Genomic DNA, 19,550 nt, shown 5'->3' with positions numbered 1-19,550 from the left:
TTATTCACTCTGATAATATTTTTAAGAGGGTTTTAAATTCGGGGTGATGGCGACCTTTTCACTTTTCACTTTGTCTTTTTTATTTACCTTCTCCAGTCATTTTTTGACACATGAACTCCGCTATCAATTAAAAACTTAAAACTTTTGTGTTCAACGTGTTACAAAACTTAAAAAGTCAAACTCTCCTTTCCCAAGTCTGGAGCCGTTCCTCTTCTCCAACTCTTTCTTCTTCTTCTTCTTTCTCATGTTCATATTATTCTATCTATTTGCAGAAAAATATGCTTAAAACACAGAATCAATCGTGTAGAGCCACACAACAATGCTGAAACTCATCTTCTTCTCAAATTTAAAGACTAGATTTAAAAACATCCAATGATAGTTTAATTATTTAACCAATAAATATAAAATATAAACTTAAAGCTAATAAATTGTTAAGGATTATGTTTAGCCTCTTCAATTAGAGATGATATATGAATATGATCTAACACAGTTCATTTAAAAATAATTTTTATAAGATTATAATTTTGAATGGGATTACGTTTAGCTTTTTCGGTTGGAAATGACTTAAGTGTATATTCCGACACATGCACCGTACCCCAACTCCAAGACATGGTATCGTAGACTTACAAAACTTGAACTAGCACTCGAACTCCCTAGACGAGCCCAAGGATCTGAGGCGGAGGCAATACCCTAGAGCCGGAACCGTCATCAAGGATGGATCAAGAAAGTTAGTCCACAAATTACACTACTAGGTTGCATATCAATTACCATATAGTTTAGAGTAATGTGCCGATTTGGTTCCTGAATTATTGTCCGAATGAAAATTTAGTTTCAAACTATTTCTTTTTTAAAAATAGGCCCTTAAATTCATTAAAAATTGCAAAATTTCCCCTATTATAGGTTTTGAATGTTGAGAATAAATCTCACATTGATGGAAGGAGAGACATTGCATGAGCTTATAGGAGTTGAGCTACTCCCTATAATGCAAATTGAGTTTTATGGTGGAATCTTAACCTCCTTCATGGTCAGAGTAAGTTGTCTCACTCGTGAAGTCCAACGGTTACACGTGCTTCACGTCACTCGATTTGTGTTCTCCACGTACTAGGCTTGAAAATCAAAAGTGATGAGGCATATTGAGAATGATTCTCACATTGATGGAAGAATGAACCTTGCATGAGCTTATAAGGAGTCGGGCTACTCCCCATCTAAGCTATTCTATTCAATTCCGCTAGTTTAAGTCACGGGTCTTGCATGTGATAAACTTTGGCAGGCAGATTGACAATTTTTAATGCGTTTAAGAACTTTTTTTTGGAAAAAAAATAGTGTATGGAGTTAACTATAGAGGATATATTAGCATTTAAATTCGCAACCTATGTAAGGACTTATGAACAAGAAATTATTCTACTACTCTCTAAAGTGTGTCACGTACAAGTCACAGTGCTAGTCGCGTCACTTAAATTGAAGAAAAGTTTAGCTAGAATATCTTCAATTCTAATAATATAGGGATGAAATTGACAGTTTTTGATGAGCTTAAAGAGTTTATTTTCCAAAATGGTAAGAACATAATTTTTTTTTTCTGGTTAATAATTTAAGGACTAAATCAACAAATTACCCTGAGTTAATTAGATTTCCATTGCAAAAACTATTAATGGGAGAAACTTGAGATAATGGGTGTAATTTGAAAAAAAATCATTATTAGTTGTTAATATGGAGTTAAAGTTACCAGATTTTGAGAAATCTGTTTCAATTTCTACTTAATTGCTCTTTATATAGTTGCTATAACCACATTTTCTAAACGAACCAGAGCCATTTAAAATTGATATTGTAAGAGGTTTGCTACAGAAAAAAAATATGTTTATTTAAAATGATACCTATAGTTGGTACTTGGCGGTAAGTACAAATATATAACCTCATATAAAGCCCAAAAGATATATATCACCTCATATAGAGTCCAAAAATATATATAACCTCTCACATATAGAGTACAAAAGATATGAAACCTCTCATTAAGAGAGATTTTATTTAAAACCATAAAGATTCCCCAAAACTCTAAAATGGCTCATTCTCTATTTTTCCAGCCCCATATAGTCCTCATTAGGATGCTCTTAGGCCATCTCCAACCGAAGGCTGGCCAGAGGGCTCGTTTTAGCCCTCTGGTCGTCCAAGATATTAATATTTTAATGAACAGTACATGACTATATTTGCCTCCATCTCCAACTAAGGGTCAAAGGGTCATATGACTCGTTTTAGCCCTATCACAAAAAACCGTCTCCAACCGAGGGCCAAAGAGTCATAGGGCCAAACATAATTTATTATTTAAATTTAAAAACTACAACAACTTAAATTTAAAAACTACAACTTATATTTAAAAACTACAACTTATATTTAAAAACTACAAATTAAATTTAAAAACTACAAATTAAATTTAAAAACTACATTAACTTAAATTTAAAAACTACAACAACTTAAATTTAATATCCATAATCAACATTATCTTCATCATCCGCCATTGTTGGAGTATAGTCGGAGGTAAACAACTGCCGCCGGGTCATAATATCTTTTTTTTCTTATCAAAATAGGCCTTACTCATTGGAGTGTAATTCGAAGTGTTCCTTTCCATATTCTTATCATCCATCTCTTCTTATATTTGTTTGGCCCGTTCTTCATGTCTATGGTTCCTTTCTTCCTTCTCAATGGCATTTTGCTCCGCCATTAGTCGCAATGAGGCCGCCACTTCCTGTTGAGCGGTGTAATCATCATTTGCCTTGCCCTTTTACTTCAACCTTCGGGCCTTATTTCGTACCATAGCCCTAGCTATGGAACCTTCACCAGAAGACGAATTTTCTATCCTTGTTTGTTAAACTGATTTTCTATCCATCTTCATCCATATCTACAGCTGAGGATGCAGTTCCGAACATCGGCGTAGAATCTACTCTATGTTGAGGTGGATCTTCAAATAACACCCACCCTTTACAAATTTCCCAACAATCGTGAAACTGATAGGGTTTCGAGCTGCCGTTCATATACAATTCCTCCGCTTGGCGTGCCTAGAAAATATAATTACAAAAATTAAAGGAAATTAATTTATGAAATTAAATGTAATATAATTAAATATATTTACAAAAATTAAAGGAAAGTAATTCATGAAATTAAATGTAATATAATTAATATTTAAAATAAATTGTGAAAACACTTACTTCATCGTAGTAGTTAGCGCCGTTTTCATGTCTACTTGCGGATGCTAACAGTGCTTGATGCCATTTGTTCAAACTTGGCTGAAGATCTTTCTTCCATCTTGAATAACAACTCTCGTGGTTTCAGATATTCGATGGAGTGGTGCCTTCGTAGAACTCTAAGTATTTTTGGGACAAACGAGTCCAAACACCTTCTCTTGTTTGAGAACTCCCCCTCACACTATCTTCCGACACCCATCTATAAGCCCTGCAAAGAGCTTCATCTTCTTTTCGGGTCCAAGCCCTACCCTTCATTGTAGATGAGGCCATTTGAAAATTATTGAAGAAATTGAAGGAAAGATTATTGGAAGATGTAAGAAAATACAATGTGAAGAATTGAAATAGAATGAAGTGAGATAGTATGGAATGATGAAAATTATATGAGAAATTGTGTAGGAATAGCTTAGGTATTTATAGGGAAAAAAAAAGGGAATTTTTTAAATTCATAAATAAATAAAAAATTTGAATCCAATGGTAACTGACGTCAGCTACCCGTTGTATTTCAAATTTTGGCCTACAATTCCTATCGGATATAACCGATAGGAACAACTACAATGTTGTTGGATATAACCAATAGGAATAATAAATTTCCAGCCCGACCCGGCTGGTTGGTTGACTAGATTGGGCCAGCCGGTTGGCCCTTTGGCCCTTTTTTTCCTGTGGGGCCTGCGAGCCATTTGGTCTAACCCTCTGTTGGAGATGATTTTCGGGCTATTTTCGACCATCTAACCCTCTGGACCATTCAGTTGGAGATGGTCTTACAATGCTTGATAATGATATCCTTCCTATCATGAAAGTGAAACAAAGGAGTGGTTTCAGTGCCTTAAGCACTAGCTGTTGGTGGGTAGCTCGAAAATTTTTCTCTGTATTTATATAATATCACTGTCAATTATATGGCTTTTATAACATTTAAACCTAATTAAAAACGTTGAAAACATATCGACAACTACGTGAAAGATTGGATAATATAAAGTAGAGAGACACAAACCCACTTACAACAGTGTACATTATATGAGTTTTTAAGTTAAAGAGAAGAAAATGCTTTTCTGCTTCTAAATATAGAACTGAAGGGGTAAATGAATATCTTATATACTTTTCTGTTTCAATATATATATATATATATATATATATATATCTCTCTCTCTCTCTCTCTCTCTTTATTCTATTCTATTAAGAGAAGAGGGTTTGTAAACTTTTTGCCCATTTTTCTTTTAATTTTGCCCACACTTTTAAATACACAATGTTAACATGAGAATGGCAAAATGGTAATTTTGTATCTTTTGATCTTTTTCCTATTTTGCCCTCACTTTTGATACACCATATTTACATAAGGAGGATAAAATAGTAATTTTATATCAAAATATTTACATAAGATAAAAATATGCACTTATTAAGAGAAATTGTCCTACCATTATTTTTTAATACAGGTAAGTGAAATCATGATGTTTTTTGGATAGTTTGAATGAATTAAAACGGTTGCGCGTGAAAAGAATGTGGGAGGAAATGGGTGGTTGTTCACACACATAAAGTGTGTGCTATCTGCTAGTGTGTGTATAAATGCCAAGCTGAGTTAATAACCCAATACTAGTGCGGGAGAGATGGATTGATAAGGTTTTAAAGTGCTCAATTATTCAATCGAACTATAGAAGCAAGTCAGTGCGGCTGCTGTTTGTAGATGTAGATTGCTACTTTGGACGAGTTGCATGAATTCAATTATTAATTATTTTGCATAGGCTTTTTAGCCAAAATAAATAGAAATGATCCCTGAAATTGTCCACCATCCATTATTGTCATTCCTTTTAAGTGTCCCAGAGCTCTTGGTCGAAAGTTTGGGCAATTTTCAAAGCTTCGTAACTCAATCGTTTCTTAACCAAATTCGACCCATAATATATCAAAATGAAGATAGGAAAGTGTAGAACAATATTATATCTATTTGGAAGCCCAATGGTTGTCGGAGATGGTCGGAAAATAGCCTGAAAGGTGATTGATCGGCAGGAAAACTAGAAAACACGCTGGAAACTAGGTAAACTTTAAACGTTTATAACTTCTTCAATACTCAACAACATCGAGTGATTCAAAAACGAAAATCATAATTCTCGACGAGACGAAGAGAATGGTACCTTTCTTGACGGCTAAATCATTGTGGTTTGGCCGAAAAACGACTCAAAAGTGGCTGTCTTGGTCTCGAGTTAGCCATTTGAGCCGTTTTCTGGCCAAACCATGGTGAATCAATTATTTAGAAAGGTACCATTCTCTTTTTCTCGTCGAGAAGTATGATTTTTGTTTTTGAATCAATCGATTTCGTTGAGTATTGAAGAAGTTATGAAAGTTTAAAATTTACCCAGTTTTCGACGAGTTTTTCAGTTTACCCACGGACGAGTCATCTTTCAGGTTATTTTCTGGCCATCTCCGGCAACCATTGGGCTTCCAAATAGGTATAATCTTGTTCTACACTTTCCTATCTTCATTTTGATATATTATGGGTCGAATTTGGTTAAGAAACGATTGAGTTACAAAGTTTTGAAAATTGCCCAAACTTCCGGCCAAGAGCTCTGGGACACTTAACGGAGTTTTTAACGGAATGACCAAAATAATGGAAGGTGGACAATCTCAGGGACCATTTATATTGATTTTCAATCTCAAGGACCAAAATGATGTGTTATGCAAATCTCAAGGAACGTTTGAGCTAAAAAGTCTTTTGCATATAATGTGAGGGTCTTATGTCCTATACCTTTGTTTTTCTTTTTTCTTAATAAAAAAACGATATCTCATAACTTTTTTTTTCCCTTTTCTTTTGGTTAGTAACATGACCTAATTAAGTATTGAATGAAAGAAACAAACCCATTTAGCATCACACTACACTTATCTGATAACCGTAAAGACAAGTCTTTTTTCCTTTTTATCAAATTAAACATTATTAAGAACAATAAAAAAAACGTAGCTTTCACAATTAAAAATTCATTATGAATTGAATACAATTCTTTAGCTACGAGGACTTATATTCATAAAGGCTCTTCTAGACAAAATAAGATAATTTTTATAAAGAAAAACAAACAAAAAGTCTTTAAAAACTTTAGTTTTAATGAAAAATAACAAATAAATGTATAAGTGAATAGTACCAGGAAATGTAAAAATGTCATTTTTCACTAAAAGTGAATAGTACCGGAAGTATTTCGTTAAAACGCTATTTTTACAATCATGAAGATTCTTTTTGTCACAGTAAAAGAGCAATTACAACCAAGAAATGAAGATAATTAGAATAAAAATAAAAATAACTTGTAAGGAAGTCAAGTGAATAGATTCTAAGATATTGCAGCTGAACTTAAAGCCAAAGACAAAAGTCCGCGTCAAATAATCTTCTCTTTATTTTTTTCTCGCGGTTAGGTTTAAGTTCTGCCCCAAGGCCCTAAATCTTGATATATCAATCGTGATCGAATGGTATTTAATTCGGGTTAATTACATTAACACCCTTTGAGGTTTATTGAGTTTTCAAAAAATTCCTCATGTTTGAGACATTATATTAACATCCCTTCAAGTTTTAATTCACTTTCACATAACCCCTTCAGTCAAAATTCTACTAATAAATTAACAACTTTACCCTTATAATTAATTACTTGAACAATAAAGAAAGTCTTTATAATTATATGGAAAATAAAATATTCAACAACAACAACAAAGCCTTTCCCACTAAGTGGGGTCGGCTGTATGAATTCTAGAACACCATTGCGCTCGGTTCTGTGCCACATTTTTTCTTAAATCCAAGTACTCTAAGTCTTTTCTTAAAGTCTATTCCATAGAAAAGAAAATATTAAAAAAAATTAAACATTAAAAAAGGGAGGGGAAGAATGCCCTATGAACGACGGCTAGCGTCCTCAAAGCATGTTCGAGTCTTAATGCTTTTGAACAAGGAAAGCAAATCCATGCCCGTACCATCAAGTATGCGTTCAGTCTTGTAGTACCAATTGGAAGTGCTCTTTCAACCATGTATGCAAAGTGTGGGAATTTGGAAGACAACAATCTGATGTGTAGGAGGATGCCAACGAGGGATACAATAACTAGGAATGCAATGATATCATGGCTTTCGCAAAATGGGAGGGGCATCAAGGCTCTACAAGCATAGAGGTTATGAACTTTATGATAACTATAAGTTATTTAGCAGGTTTATGCATCGATGCTCCATTATTCTTCAGGAATTCTCATTTTACTCATTTTACTCATTTTACTCCTTTCTTTGGAAATTAATTTGAGGAAGAAAAGCAACCGTCTGTTTATTTTTTTGGTTCGAAAGAATAGAATTAGACGTAAATACAAGAAATTTCATTACAAGTTGCAAATTCAGTTGATTCCTCTTGATCCTCTTGACTTGCTTTGGAATATCAAAGTAATTTTTCATGAAACTAAAATTTTGTTGTTGTTAATTATTTTCTTATGGATGCAAGCAGAATGCTTATGAAGTGAATCCCATTGTACATAACCATTCTTAGCAGGGAAAAGGAAGATGAAGATGGTGATACTATTTTAATGTTTAATTATTTTTTGTATAAATTATAAAGATTTTTTTTTTATTGTTTAAGTATTAGTTATAAGGGTAAAGTTGTTAGTTTATTAGTATAATTTTGACTAAAGGGGTTATGTGAAAGTGAATTAAAACTTGAAGAGATGTTAGTGTAATGTCTCAAACATGAGAGAATTTTATGAAAACTTGATAAACTTCAGGGGGTGTTAATGTAATTAACCTTATTTAATTCTCGAGAAAGATTGATCCTAAAACTTGCTGTCAATTGGTGCTCACTGCTTAGCTATCCAATGCAAGATCAGAACAAGCATTTTAAACTTTTTGGGCAACGTATTCACTCTCATTAAAAGTAAAAGTAAAATTTCAACTCGGATCGTGTTTTTTCTTGAAATGACTACCATTATTGTTATCAGAACATTGTCTACATCTCTTCTCCATTTCCTCCTCCTTTTTTTTTTTTTTTTTTTTTTTTTTTTTTGCTGCTGTTCTTTTGCTACTATATAGAATACTAGTTTTTATGCACACACTTACATGCGTACAAAAAATATTTTTTAAATCACGACATGCTACGTACACATTATTGCTAATCCATAAGGTCACCCCTTCCCTCTTAGACCATCTCCAACACTTGAATTAAAATCTAAATTTTTTAACCCATAAACAGTTTTTGACACACCTTGATCGAAATCAAGATGTGCTAGCCATCACGTGAGGATGACGTAGCCATGTGCACAATGCGGAAGCAATAATAATAATAATAATAATAATAATAATGCGAATAAATAAAAACCAACTACTAGCAGTACTAGCTAAGATAACATGCTAGTGTGAGATTAAGTGTGAAATACACAACCAGTGCATAAATAACCTAAGTGCAATCCAACAGGACAAGTACTAATTATACAACACCCAAAGGTGATCATACATTTGTGAATTCTGTCAGAACCTCCGCTGGAAACCTCGTAAGCCACCAACGATAACTCATACTTAGAACCTGGAGGGGCGCAAAACAGAAAGTGTGAGTGGGCAAAAACAAAACTTTTCAAAACCATTTAATTTCTCAAATGTTCTAACCCCTGGGCGTAAAACCTGTATAATTTCTCAGAAAATAGAATATATATGTATATCGAAACCATACTCATATTAGCGAAATCCACATATATGCCATGTTAAATATCTCATCATAAAATATGTAAGGCAGGTGATATCAATCAATGCAAATGATATGTCAGCCGGAGTCACCTGACGTGACCTGTACGACTAAATCTAGTGGTCTGTACGATAGGATTGTGCACCTAACTTGGATCCAAGTTGAGCGTATGGTGCGGGAAGTGAACATCACTTGAAGGACTGTGCCCTAACCACGGGCGGGAGCACTAACACCGGGGTGCAGGTTTATGAGCTCTCAATGCATCTCACATAATCATCAATTCACATAAACAATCTACAACTCACCTGGTACTTACCTGAGCATCCACAACGTCAAATCACATTTATGCATACTATATTAATTCAATGATCTACTTATAAATCAATATGCATGGCATTTCTAAACATAAATTCATTTAAATCGATTTTCTGGGAAAAATCTCAAGTATATAGGTATATACGGAAAACCAAAAGCCCATTCACTGGTATGTGGAAGGGTCGTAGCCTCCAAGCCTCGATTGATTACGCTAGTCCTGAGGATAGGTCTCACCTATATGCGAAACAACTATAAAAACGTTAATTTAAAGCACATAAATGAAACTAGCTAATAACTTCTCAAACATTGCTCAAATGGGGTGTTTGAATATACCAACGTGATCTACTTAACACCACGAACATCCCCATATTTTTAAAATAATTTTTGGACGTCCCACGCGCCGCCATGCACCAGCCAAGGCACGGCCAGACACGCGGCCACGTGCCTAGCATGCCTAACGGTAACCGTTAACGACGTTAGGAATATTCCGTTAAAACTAGAATATGTCGTTGTTTTTAACTGACGGCGTCATAATATTCGGTCAACTTTGACGGAATATTCTCCTCCTTCTTCCTTGGTTCGCTGGAGTCCGGCGCCGGTGACCTCTGCGACTGCCGGTTTCTGAAAAAACTTTAAACTTCAATAACTCTCCATTTTTCAACCAAATCTCATGAAATTTTCACCAAAATGAAGCTCTAAACGAATAGAACATATTCTTACCACTTTTGTGACTTAAAACCCACGGAAACTTGGCGGAAAATCCTTCGATATTCCGGTCACCTCTGCAACTCGCTAACCCAAGCTTTCCGACGTCCAAAATCTTCCAAAATTACTCCCCGAGCATCGTGAAGATGTTCTAAGGTTCACTATAACCTTAAAACTCGATGAAACCTTTACGATTACGACTGCATGAACAATGCACCAAATCGGGAATTCTTGGTTCTTGGGTTTTCAAAGGTTTCACATCCAAGCAAAGGTATGGATCGACTCCTGAGCTTGAAAGGAGTCCAAAACCACCAACAACGATCTCGATCCGTGAGTGGAGAATTAGCTTCGAAGTTGTCCGTACAATTGTAAGGAAATGGAAGAAAATCCGAGAGAGAGTACACGGGTTGAGGGTGTGTGTGTGTGGTCCTCGTTGGGTCACCAACCAAAACAAAACCTTAAGTCTTTTAGTTCTAATTGGGTCCAAACAAGTTGGACTAAACTTATTTGGTCCACAACCAAAGTGCATGTCACACAACGCCATTTAACATTCAAGGGTAAAATCGTCATTCCACGCTAGCAAGGATAAAATAATATACCCATTCGGGACGGGCTATCACAGTTTTTCTTTTCCAACTCTTATGAGTTAAATTTTTAGCCTGAGAGTATTAAAGAATGAATTTAGGATAATTTTTTTTTCTTAATGTAACTTTAAAAAAAAATTATGTAGACTATCTTAATTTAATTTTATGAACATTTTAACCTAAAAATATTTAGATTCCAATAAATATTAAAAAATATCTAAATCGACACCATGAAACACGTGGAACACTATGAAAGAATATGAAACACATAAAATATTTTTTTTAATTACTATAGCCGTTGGATTTAAATTTTGACAATTAGATTTTTTTTTTTTTCGTTTGGATTTGATCATATTAGATTTTAGCCGTTGGATTCAATGAATTTATAAATATAAAACTAAAAAAGGTACACATATATAGTGGGCCAGCTTCACTAACTTAGGAGAATCCTAAGCTAAATTTGCCTCAGAAATGAGTTTTGGGTTAAAACTCATATTTGCCTCAAGGGTTGGAGCAAGTTGGGGTAAGTTTAGAACATAAAATTTGAGTTTTACTCTAAGAGTTGGAGTAGGTCTTAGTGTAGCTAATATTGTTAGTTAAAAAAAAATAATAATAATTTGACAACTAATTGAATCACATTATTATGCGCGTGCGAATGACTTTTTATAACCGGTACTACGCCTCTTAAGATGTTTTGAACGTGTTTAAAAATAGAGAAAATAATATTTAACAAACAATTGATTGAATCACATTATTGCTAGCCTATTGTGAGGTACTAATTATTAAAAAAACAAAATTGCACACAAAAAATTAATTATAAAAAAATACTATTTATATGACGAAAATACCCTTGCATTATTTCGAGTTACTTTTGAACTTTTTTGTTTGGAGGGCATTTTTGTTCCATTCTTTTTTGGTGAAGCATGTGACCCCAAATGGGCTGCTGGCTTTATATAGTAGTTATAGATAATATATGAAAACGTTCTTTATGAGATTGTAAATTAAATTATTAGTTAAAGTTTACCTGAATACAATTTTTATTTTTGTCAAAAGATAGATGTTTTATAAATTCAAATATAAATGTTTACGTCTTTAACTAGAGTATATATTGAACAAAAATTTAGAAAAATACCTCCTTTATTTATGAGTTACCTGTGGTTTTTGTTGCATATGAAGTATAATACAGATTTATTTATATTTTACCACAAAGCGAGAAGCCTATTCCTAATACAGTGTAAACGTGGCCGAATGTATGAAGTTACCAGCGTGACTAACTGGGATCTTGGACTTGGCGCAAATTTTGTGCAGAGGAGTTAGCTGCAGCAACCGCATTTTCTGACTCATGCTATTATTGTATCTAAGTATTTGAGATTCTAATCAGAAAGCTGAAAACAATTTTCTCACAAGCAAAGTATCAAAGTTAATTAACTATAGTTTTAACAAATATAGAATTACATAAGTCAAAGCAAGGAATTCAAGGTTCAAATAACAAGGAATTGGAGCAGTAAAATCACATGGCTCTGGCCAGGCAGCTCACAGCACTCTTTTTGGGCTTCGGAAGCCGGTTTGGCGTGGAGGGCTCATGCCCCATGTTCCTATGTATTATTTTAGGGTTTAGGACAATGCTTTCTCTATTTTTCTTGCTTGATTTCCCAAGAAATAGTAAACTAGGCTCCTTCCGGCATGTGTGCCACTGTCTCTTTCTAACTTACGTAGGCTAATAAGAATTTTAGGCCATTGGGAAGAATTCCATGTGGGAAAACAATTCATAATTCCATGTGGAAAAACAATTCATACTTCATAAGGTTGCTTGCCCCTTGTCTCCATGTCAAGACACATGAGATTTTAACTAAAAAGATTTCAGCATATTGAAAAACATTACCATTCAACAAAAGTTGCTATTTATTTAGTAAGATGACTGATTTGCGACTTTTTACGTTAGGGAAGTGTTATTGGCATTCCAAAAATCTCATTTTACATTCTTCACAAGTGTATTTTTCTTTCCAAATATAGAAAGTTTGGAGTGTAGAATGAGATTTTTTGAGTGCCAATAACAATTCCTTTTACATTATTCAATATTTAAAACATATTTCTTTACAGGGAAAAAGTAATTTGTAAGGAATGATGAGTATAAATTTGATTCATGTGTTTACTAACAAGTAATGAAAGAGTATGCGAGTCTGATTGAATTTTAGGTATGACATACTTGTAAAATGAATGTGTAGTTATAATTAAATTGAGATTGTTTATCCTATATGCATTCCTTCTCATCTTTTTACCTTCAAAACTAGTCATCATGCACTATTTTTTTTATATATGATCTAAATAACTATTTTAAAATGTCAACAGTAACTCCATGTCACGATATATAATTTAGATTAAGCTCTCTTGATAGGTTTGTATTCTTTCTTTTGTTTTAGATACTCGAAGGACAAAATTGAACGAGAAGTCCACCACTAACATGCCAAATCTAGATTGCACACACTGCATCTTTCATTTTAGCAGTAAGGTTTACGCAATATATGGTACGTACCATCACCTCCTTTTGAACTTAGCCTCATCGATTGAAGAAAGGTTAGGACTGCTTGTCCACTAGTATTAAATTTATAAACCACCATGCAACCACCAGTACTAACTCTCATATATAATTAGCATTAGGAATTAATAATTGTAGCATCTTATTGGTTCCAACTCCAAACCCTCCCGAAAGCAGCTTTTGACCAAGAATACTCCCAAAATCCCTAGGTTTGTAGTCTTATTTATTAAATCAAGAGATTACCTAATGAATAATTATAGAAACATAGTCCTTAAATTTGTAGTCTATTCATTAACAAACAGTTCCATCACTGAATACTAAGCCTAAGCTGGAAGGAACCATATATTTTGATATAATTTAAACAGATTTGTGCTATGAGACTTCATCACGTTTAGTGATACTTTTAATTCTTTAATTTCTCAAGGTATTTTATTATTCTTTTATATCTGTTTTTGTCCTAATGATATAGGCATATTCTTACCTCAAATTTTGTAGAGCCGACATATTTGATCACCTTAATTCATGTCATGCTTGTCCCCTAATTGTCTCGCATCGTAGTCTGCAGTTTATGAACAACACTGGTTTTGAATTTGGAATGAGTTACTAGGGTTTTGACTTTTTGGTGCAAATTATAATTGTCTCGCATTGTACAGCGTAGATTATGATCAAGAAAAATAATGTTTTTACATACTCCAAATCAAACAAAACCTCTTAAAAAAAATAAAAGGGTTATAAAGGGAAGGAAGAAAAATCCCTACAGATAAAATGGTTCATGAAAAAGAAAAACCTAAATGCTAATTGCATGCTATGATTCTTTAAAGTGAGGATTTGTGTCTGTCGAATTGAATTAATATATCAAACTGAGTACACGTAGTCAACAAAAACGTCCTTCGTCATAGATGCAACTTTATAAAATATCATTACAAATAAAAAAAATTAATGGAAATAGTTTGAAAATTTTAAATTTTAACAATAAAGATAAAATAAAAGGTGAAATAAATAGTATCATAACTAATTTTTTAATATTAAAATGTAATTTTTAATTAAAGTAATTAATACCGAAATTTTTTTGATAAAGTTCCCTTACAAATAATCACACACAGACAGACATGGCTCGTGAAGTTTACAACAGAATTCAATCATAAAATTAAGATTACTGACTATAACGTTATCCTGAACAAATAACATTAATTTTCCCAACACGTTAACGTCCTGCAGGAACCAATCTGAAAAAACCTGGAGAACTTCTCTCTCCCCCATCAAAAGGACCTAAAAACTGAAAGGTTGAAATCCAAAGAAAAGGACTGAAGAAGCAGCTGGACATATCTAACATCTAAATCTCATTACAACAACCGAATCCCAGCATCTTTGCTTGAATTTGTTTGCTGCTGCCTCTCTCCCTGCACTGCACTCATCAAGTACTGATGCCCTACACCCAGCTAACCCTAACCCTAAATCCTCATCACCACCAACACCAATGCGAATCTAAATTCAGTACAGATGCCCTACACCCAGCAGCATAGCATCCCCATGTGGGCCCGACTGGTTTTTGAAACTTGAAACCGGCCAAAACAAATTTTTTGGTAAGCTTGCACTGTACTGGTTCGGGCTATCTGGTCTGTTTCTGGTCACATAGCAATTAGCAACTGCTTCTTGACAAGAATGCCTATGTTAACTCCAAGGATGATGGGGCCAGAGTAGGGGTTGAAGGGTCATTTTGTAACGTCGGCATTGAAATTTACAAAGACGTCTTCAGATAAAATATCTTATGAAAGATATTCCCGCGTAACACAATGTGTACTGACTCACGTTCTGAATCTGCGACACCAGACACTAACGTCTGCAATCTCACACAAATTTCAATTTTCTTGTCATTTCATCCGCTGCCTCGTGATAGGACACGAGAGAATAGTATAAACACCGAGATTACTAATTTAAAAGAATAAAAGTAGTAAGTAAGAATCGTACAAGTGATTCTTTACTACAATAGTAAAAAAATATTAAATTCTTATATGACAACGTTAGTTTAAATTTTATCTGTAATTAATTTAATATCTATTTAATAAAATATATCGTTTGACAAAAAAAAAAATTGTAAAAATTGTGTTTCCAAAAAAACTTAAAAAATAGATGGAAAAAATTGCTTTGTCCAATCACTTTGTAACACGAAAGCCTTTCGAGTCGCGTTTTCATTCAAGAAGTTTAATTGACTTTAAACCATGTGCAATCATTTTCATATCATAGATGAAAAGTGATTTAAATAATTTTCATTTACCAAATAAATAAATATGTTTTTTTTAAATTATTTTTTACCCTTTTATCTTACCTTTCTAGCCGCCGGCAACTTACTTCTTTAAGGGTAAAAAATGTGGGTAAATTTTACGCAAAAAATTACTTGAATATTTCTACAATCAAGAAAAGAATAGTTACATGTTAGACATTGTCACACTGATATTGTGTATCTTAGAGCTCTTTGATGCCTACGTTAAAGTTGGAAATGAATGAGAATTCAAAAGCTAGAGTTTCTTGGTAAATGAACAATTGCTCTCGTGATTGAAGACCAAGACATCATATATTGGTAGGGTTGAGCTTGAAGACGATTTATTAAAGTACACTAGGATCCTTCAAGATCATCTCGTAAACAGCCATGCTAGGCTAATGCCGTTATCAGGCCTTTTTAGGTTTAAAGAGTGATTTAGCTTTTGTTAAGCCCCGAGGCCCCCGACGATAATAGGTGGATACTGGATAGTGGCTAGATAAGTAAGATAAAAGAGTGGTGAATCCTAATTTTGGGTGATTTTTGCACCTTTTATTTTTTGGAATTTTATCGAAATACTTCCAGTACTGTTCACTTTTAACGAAAAATCACATTTTTACCTTTTTTCTGGTACTATTCACTATACCTTTATTTGTTTTTTTTGAACTTTTCTTTAGTTTTTTTTTTTCACCATTTTTTGATTTTTCAAATCTAAAGGAATGTGGAAAAGTAAACTGCTGTGTTAAAATTACTTCTCTTATTAAATTTTTTCTAGGTCCTTACGAAGAAATTAATATTGAATAAGAAAAGAAAAGGGGTAAAAGGTAAATTAAGGAAAACAAAAGGAGTCAAAAGTGAAAAGGGAAGAAAAGAAGTAAGCAGTAATAGCACGCTTGGTTAGAGTCGGAAGCCGATCCAATAAGTGGAGCCGATCGAATAGGAGGAAAAGAAAACTAGAAAATAAATTAAAGAAAAAAAAAAGGAGGGAACTTAAAAAAGGAAGATAACGGAAGCCAATTAACGCAAAAAATGTCAGTTAGGCTGCAAAACGGCAAGGAAGTTTTGTTTCTGTGGTCCGTCTTGCCCTCACTTCACCATATAGCTAGAGGAGGAGCAAATTCTCTTCCTTGCTAATTTTTTTTATTTCTCTCCTCTAGCATTTTAATTTTAAAAAATTAATATAAAATATTAACGTGTTTAATTATCACTATTCAAATAAAACAAAAAAAAAAAAGAAGAAAAGAATTTAAAGAAGAGAGAATTCGACTTTGGTAGAGAAGTAGGGGGTGGGGTCATTAGCACTCTCACTCTGTGAGTAGAATTTTCTTCCTTTCTTTTTATCCCTCCTTCTTACATTTTTATTTTATATTATTTTTTTGGTTATAAATCAATATAAAATATTTACGTTGTTTAAATAAAAGAAGAAAGAATAAAAAGAAGTTAAAACGGAAGAAAATCCTACTCTCGTCCTCCGAAAAGCCGCAGAATATTTGTTTACGGTCCGCTTAAAGCCACCCCTCACGCGGGCCCCTACTCTCTCTCCTCTCGAGTCAGACTCAGTCGTAAGTTATTGTTTCTTTCTTCCTTTCTCTCTCCTCGCCGCGTCGGACTCACTCCCACGTTCACTTCTGCAGCTGCATATGGATGGATGGTCGCTGGTGTTGGCTGTTATTGTGACTGATGATATCAGAGAAGAGTAGGGATTCTCGTGCTGGCTGTACACATGGCTTTGTGTACTTCGATTGTGGCAGATGATGATGATGACGATATGGATGGCGTCACGCGCGGGAGCTTTGCTGGTCACGACTTTATTGATTTTGTGTGTGTGTCTCAGTGTCTGTGTTGTCGTCTGTCAGAAAATGGAATATCAGTGTTAGGGTTGGAGTTAGGTTTGGTAGTTGGTTGCATCATTTGCATGAATGCATGAAGTGCTTCCTCCTTAGTCGAACCCCTTTGTTTGCTAAATTCCCTTTAAAAGCTTTGGTTAGAGATTAACTAATCCAAATCGAAACCTTGGCGTTCGTTTGATTGATTGTTTTTTTTTTAATTACGGCAGAGAGACCGGCGTGAACAAATAAACATTTTTAATTATTTGAGTTACAAAATTTTTTACTTATTATTTAAGTTGCACCAATAAATATTTTAATGTTCTACGAGGTCGTAAACGCCAAACCCTAAATCTTATTACTTCATATTCAGACAAATAGTTGGACTTTAGGGTTTATAACTTAATTGGTTAAGGACTATATAATATAAACCCGTAGTGTTAAAAGAGCTTAAAATAGGCTAAATTAATTTGGTTAGAACAGTAAATTTGACCAGATTCAGAATGGAGTACCAAATACAACTGGTGTATGCATATGGCATATGGATTCAACAAATTTTGGCTGCTATTGCAATAATTTGAGTGTAAATTTCAGAGCAGTTGGACCACCTGGTCTGGGTTCGTTCACGGTTCATATGCTTGTTTTTTCCCCTAAATGTTAGGCCTAAAATTAGGGTTTATTTGCAACTACAGATTTTTGGCCTTTACCTCAGTCACGATCGGTTGGCGCGCAGGTGATACAGTGAAAACTGAAATAAAAAGTAAATTCAATCAAAGTGCACTTGAATTTCAAAAGCACTTGATATTTGATATGATATTAGACAAAATGCTGCCTCCTGCAATGCATCAAATCATGTAAAATTGCAGTTTAAGATTTACCATGTGGGAATCATCAACATTCCTTAATTAATGGGGATGTCTCTGGTCGATTTGTAATCAATGATGAACTTGTTTAGGGTTTTTCTTGAGTAAATTAATGCAGAAAGTACATACTTTTATAAACCACTTGTCGAAATCATATTTTAGTGAGTACGTTAACGTATTGAAAAATTCGCATCGTTTGACCATCAAATATTTACTTGAAAAATAATACGATATTTACGATGATAATTTGACACCTTAATCATCTTATGACAAAGTTATACGACTACAATAAGATTGATTAGAATTAAGTATCAAACTTATCTTAAAATGTATGTCATTGAATTTATATAAGCCAAATATCAAACCCTTTTCAAACAGTAACCAAGAGAAACAACTACCAATAAACCAACGAATGGTTATTCTCTAAACCTTGATTTGAAACTTTTGCTTGTGATTAAATTTGTTGTTCACATGGAATCATAATCAATTACTCAGATACTCAGAGAGTGGGTTCTTGAGAGCTAGTTGTTTCAATCATTGTGCAACAAAATATCAGACAATCCACAAGGCATGCAGGTCATGTGTCACACAGTAAACCAATAAACAGTACTACTTGTGAATTAGCAATCATCAAGTTGAACGCTCACGATCTTGATGCATGCATTATCACTTTCCTTCAAAAGCAATGGACCCATTAACCCATTTATTAAGCAGCAAACCAGAGTCTTACGATAAAAAATTAATAATCGGGATGAGGGTCCAGGTGCTTTGAAGAAATTAAGAAAGACACACGCAGCTAATTAATCACGGATTTGTGGCTTTTGTGTTGCTTTCTGCTGCAAATTGAAGACTTGATTGCGGTTTAACTTAATTAATTGTAATTTTATTCACACAAGTAACAATATAAGTTGTAACATCAATAGCAATCATAGTGTGCGCCAAAGTAGGTTTATTCTCACTATCACAAAGTGGATCAGACACTAATTAAAGGACCCCAAAGGCTACAGCTTACTCACTTTAACTTATCCTTCATCAAAAGTCATGTTTGGTTTAAGGCTGATTTTTCTATGAGGATTGGGATGACTCACTGAAGGATGTCTAATGGGCCATATGTAGCCCATGCTAATCAGTTGTTTTTGAGAGTTTTTGTCTAAAGAGTGTTCATAAAGAAAGATAATTACAATAGGAAAGATATCATACATTTATAATCCTTGGCCAATACTCTCTTCTATAAAGATATCACGAATGTCCAACATGAAACGAGTTATCAAAACACATCATTCAAGATTGCATTAGTAAGTATATTACTCTTACTGACAACTTAAGATATTAAATACCGGAGTTTCGTTCGCTTCGACTTCCCTTTTCTACAAGTATTGGGGTCTTCAGATGAAGGCTCAAATCAGGTGATCACTTTCGGCGGTAGCTCAAATTGGAGAGGATTAGAGATCTTCTCCCGCATTCCTTGCAAACTCACGGCTTTCTTTGATATAAAACTAATGTTTTTCACTAACTTTTCAACCAGAATAACTACCTCACACCATTAGACAGCTCGATATTGAGCA

This window comes from Pyrus communis, chromosome 13, assembly GCF_041283825.1.
Source record: "Pyrus communis isolate YQ-2024b chromosome 13, ASM4128382v1, whole genome shotgun sequence".
Taxonomy (NCBI): domain Eukaryota; kingdom Viridiplantae; phylum Streptophyta; class Magnoliopsida; order Rosales; family Rosaceae; genus Pyrus; species Pyrus communis.
This window is presented reverse-complemented; position numbering follows the sequence as displayed.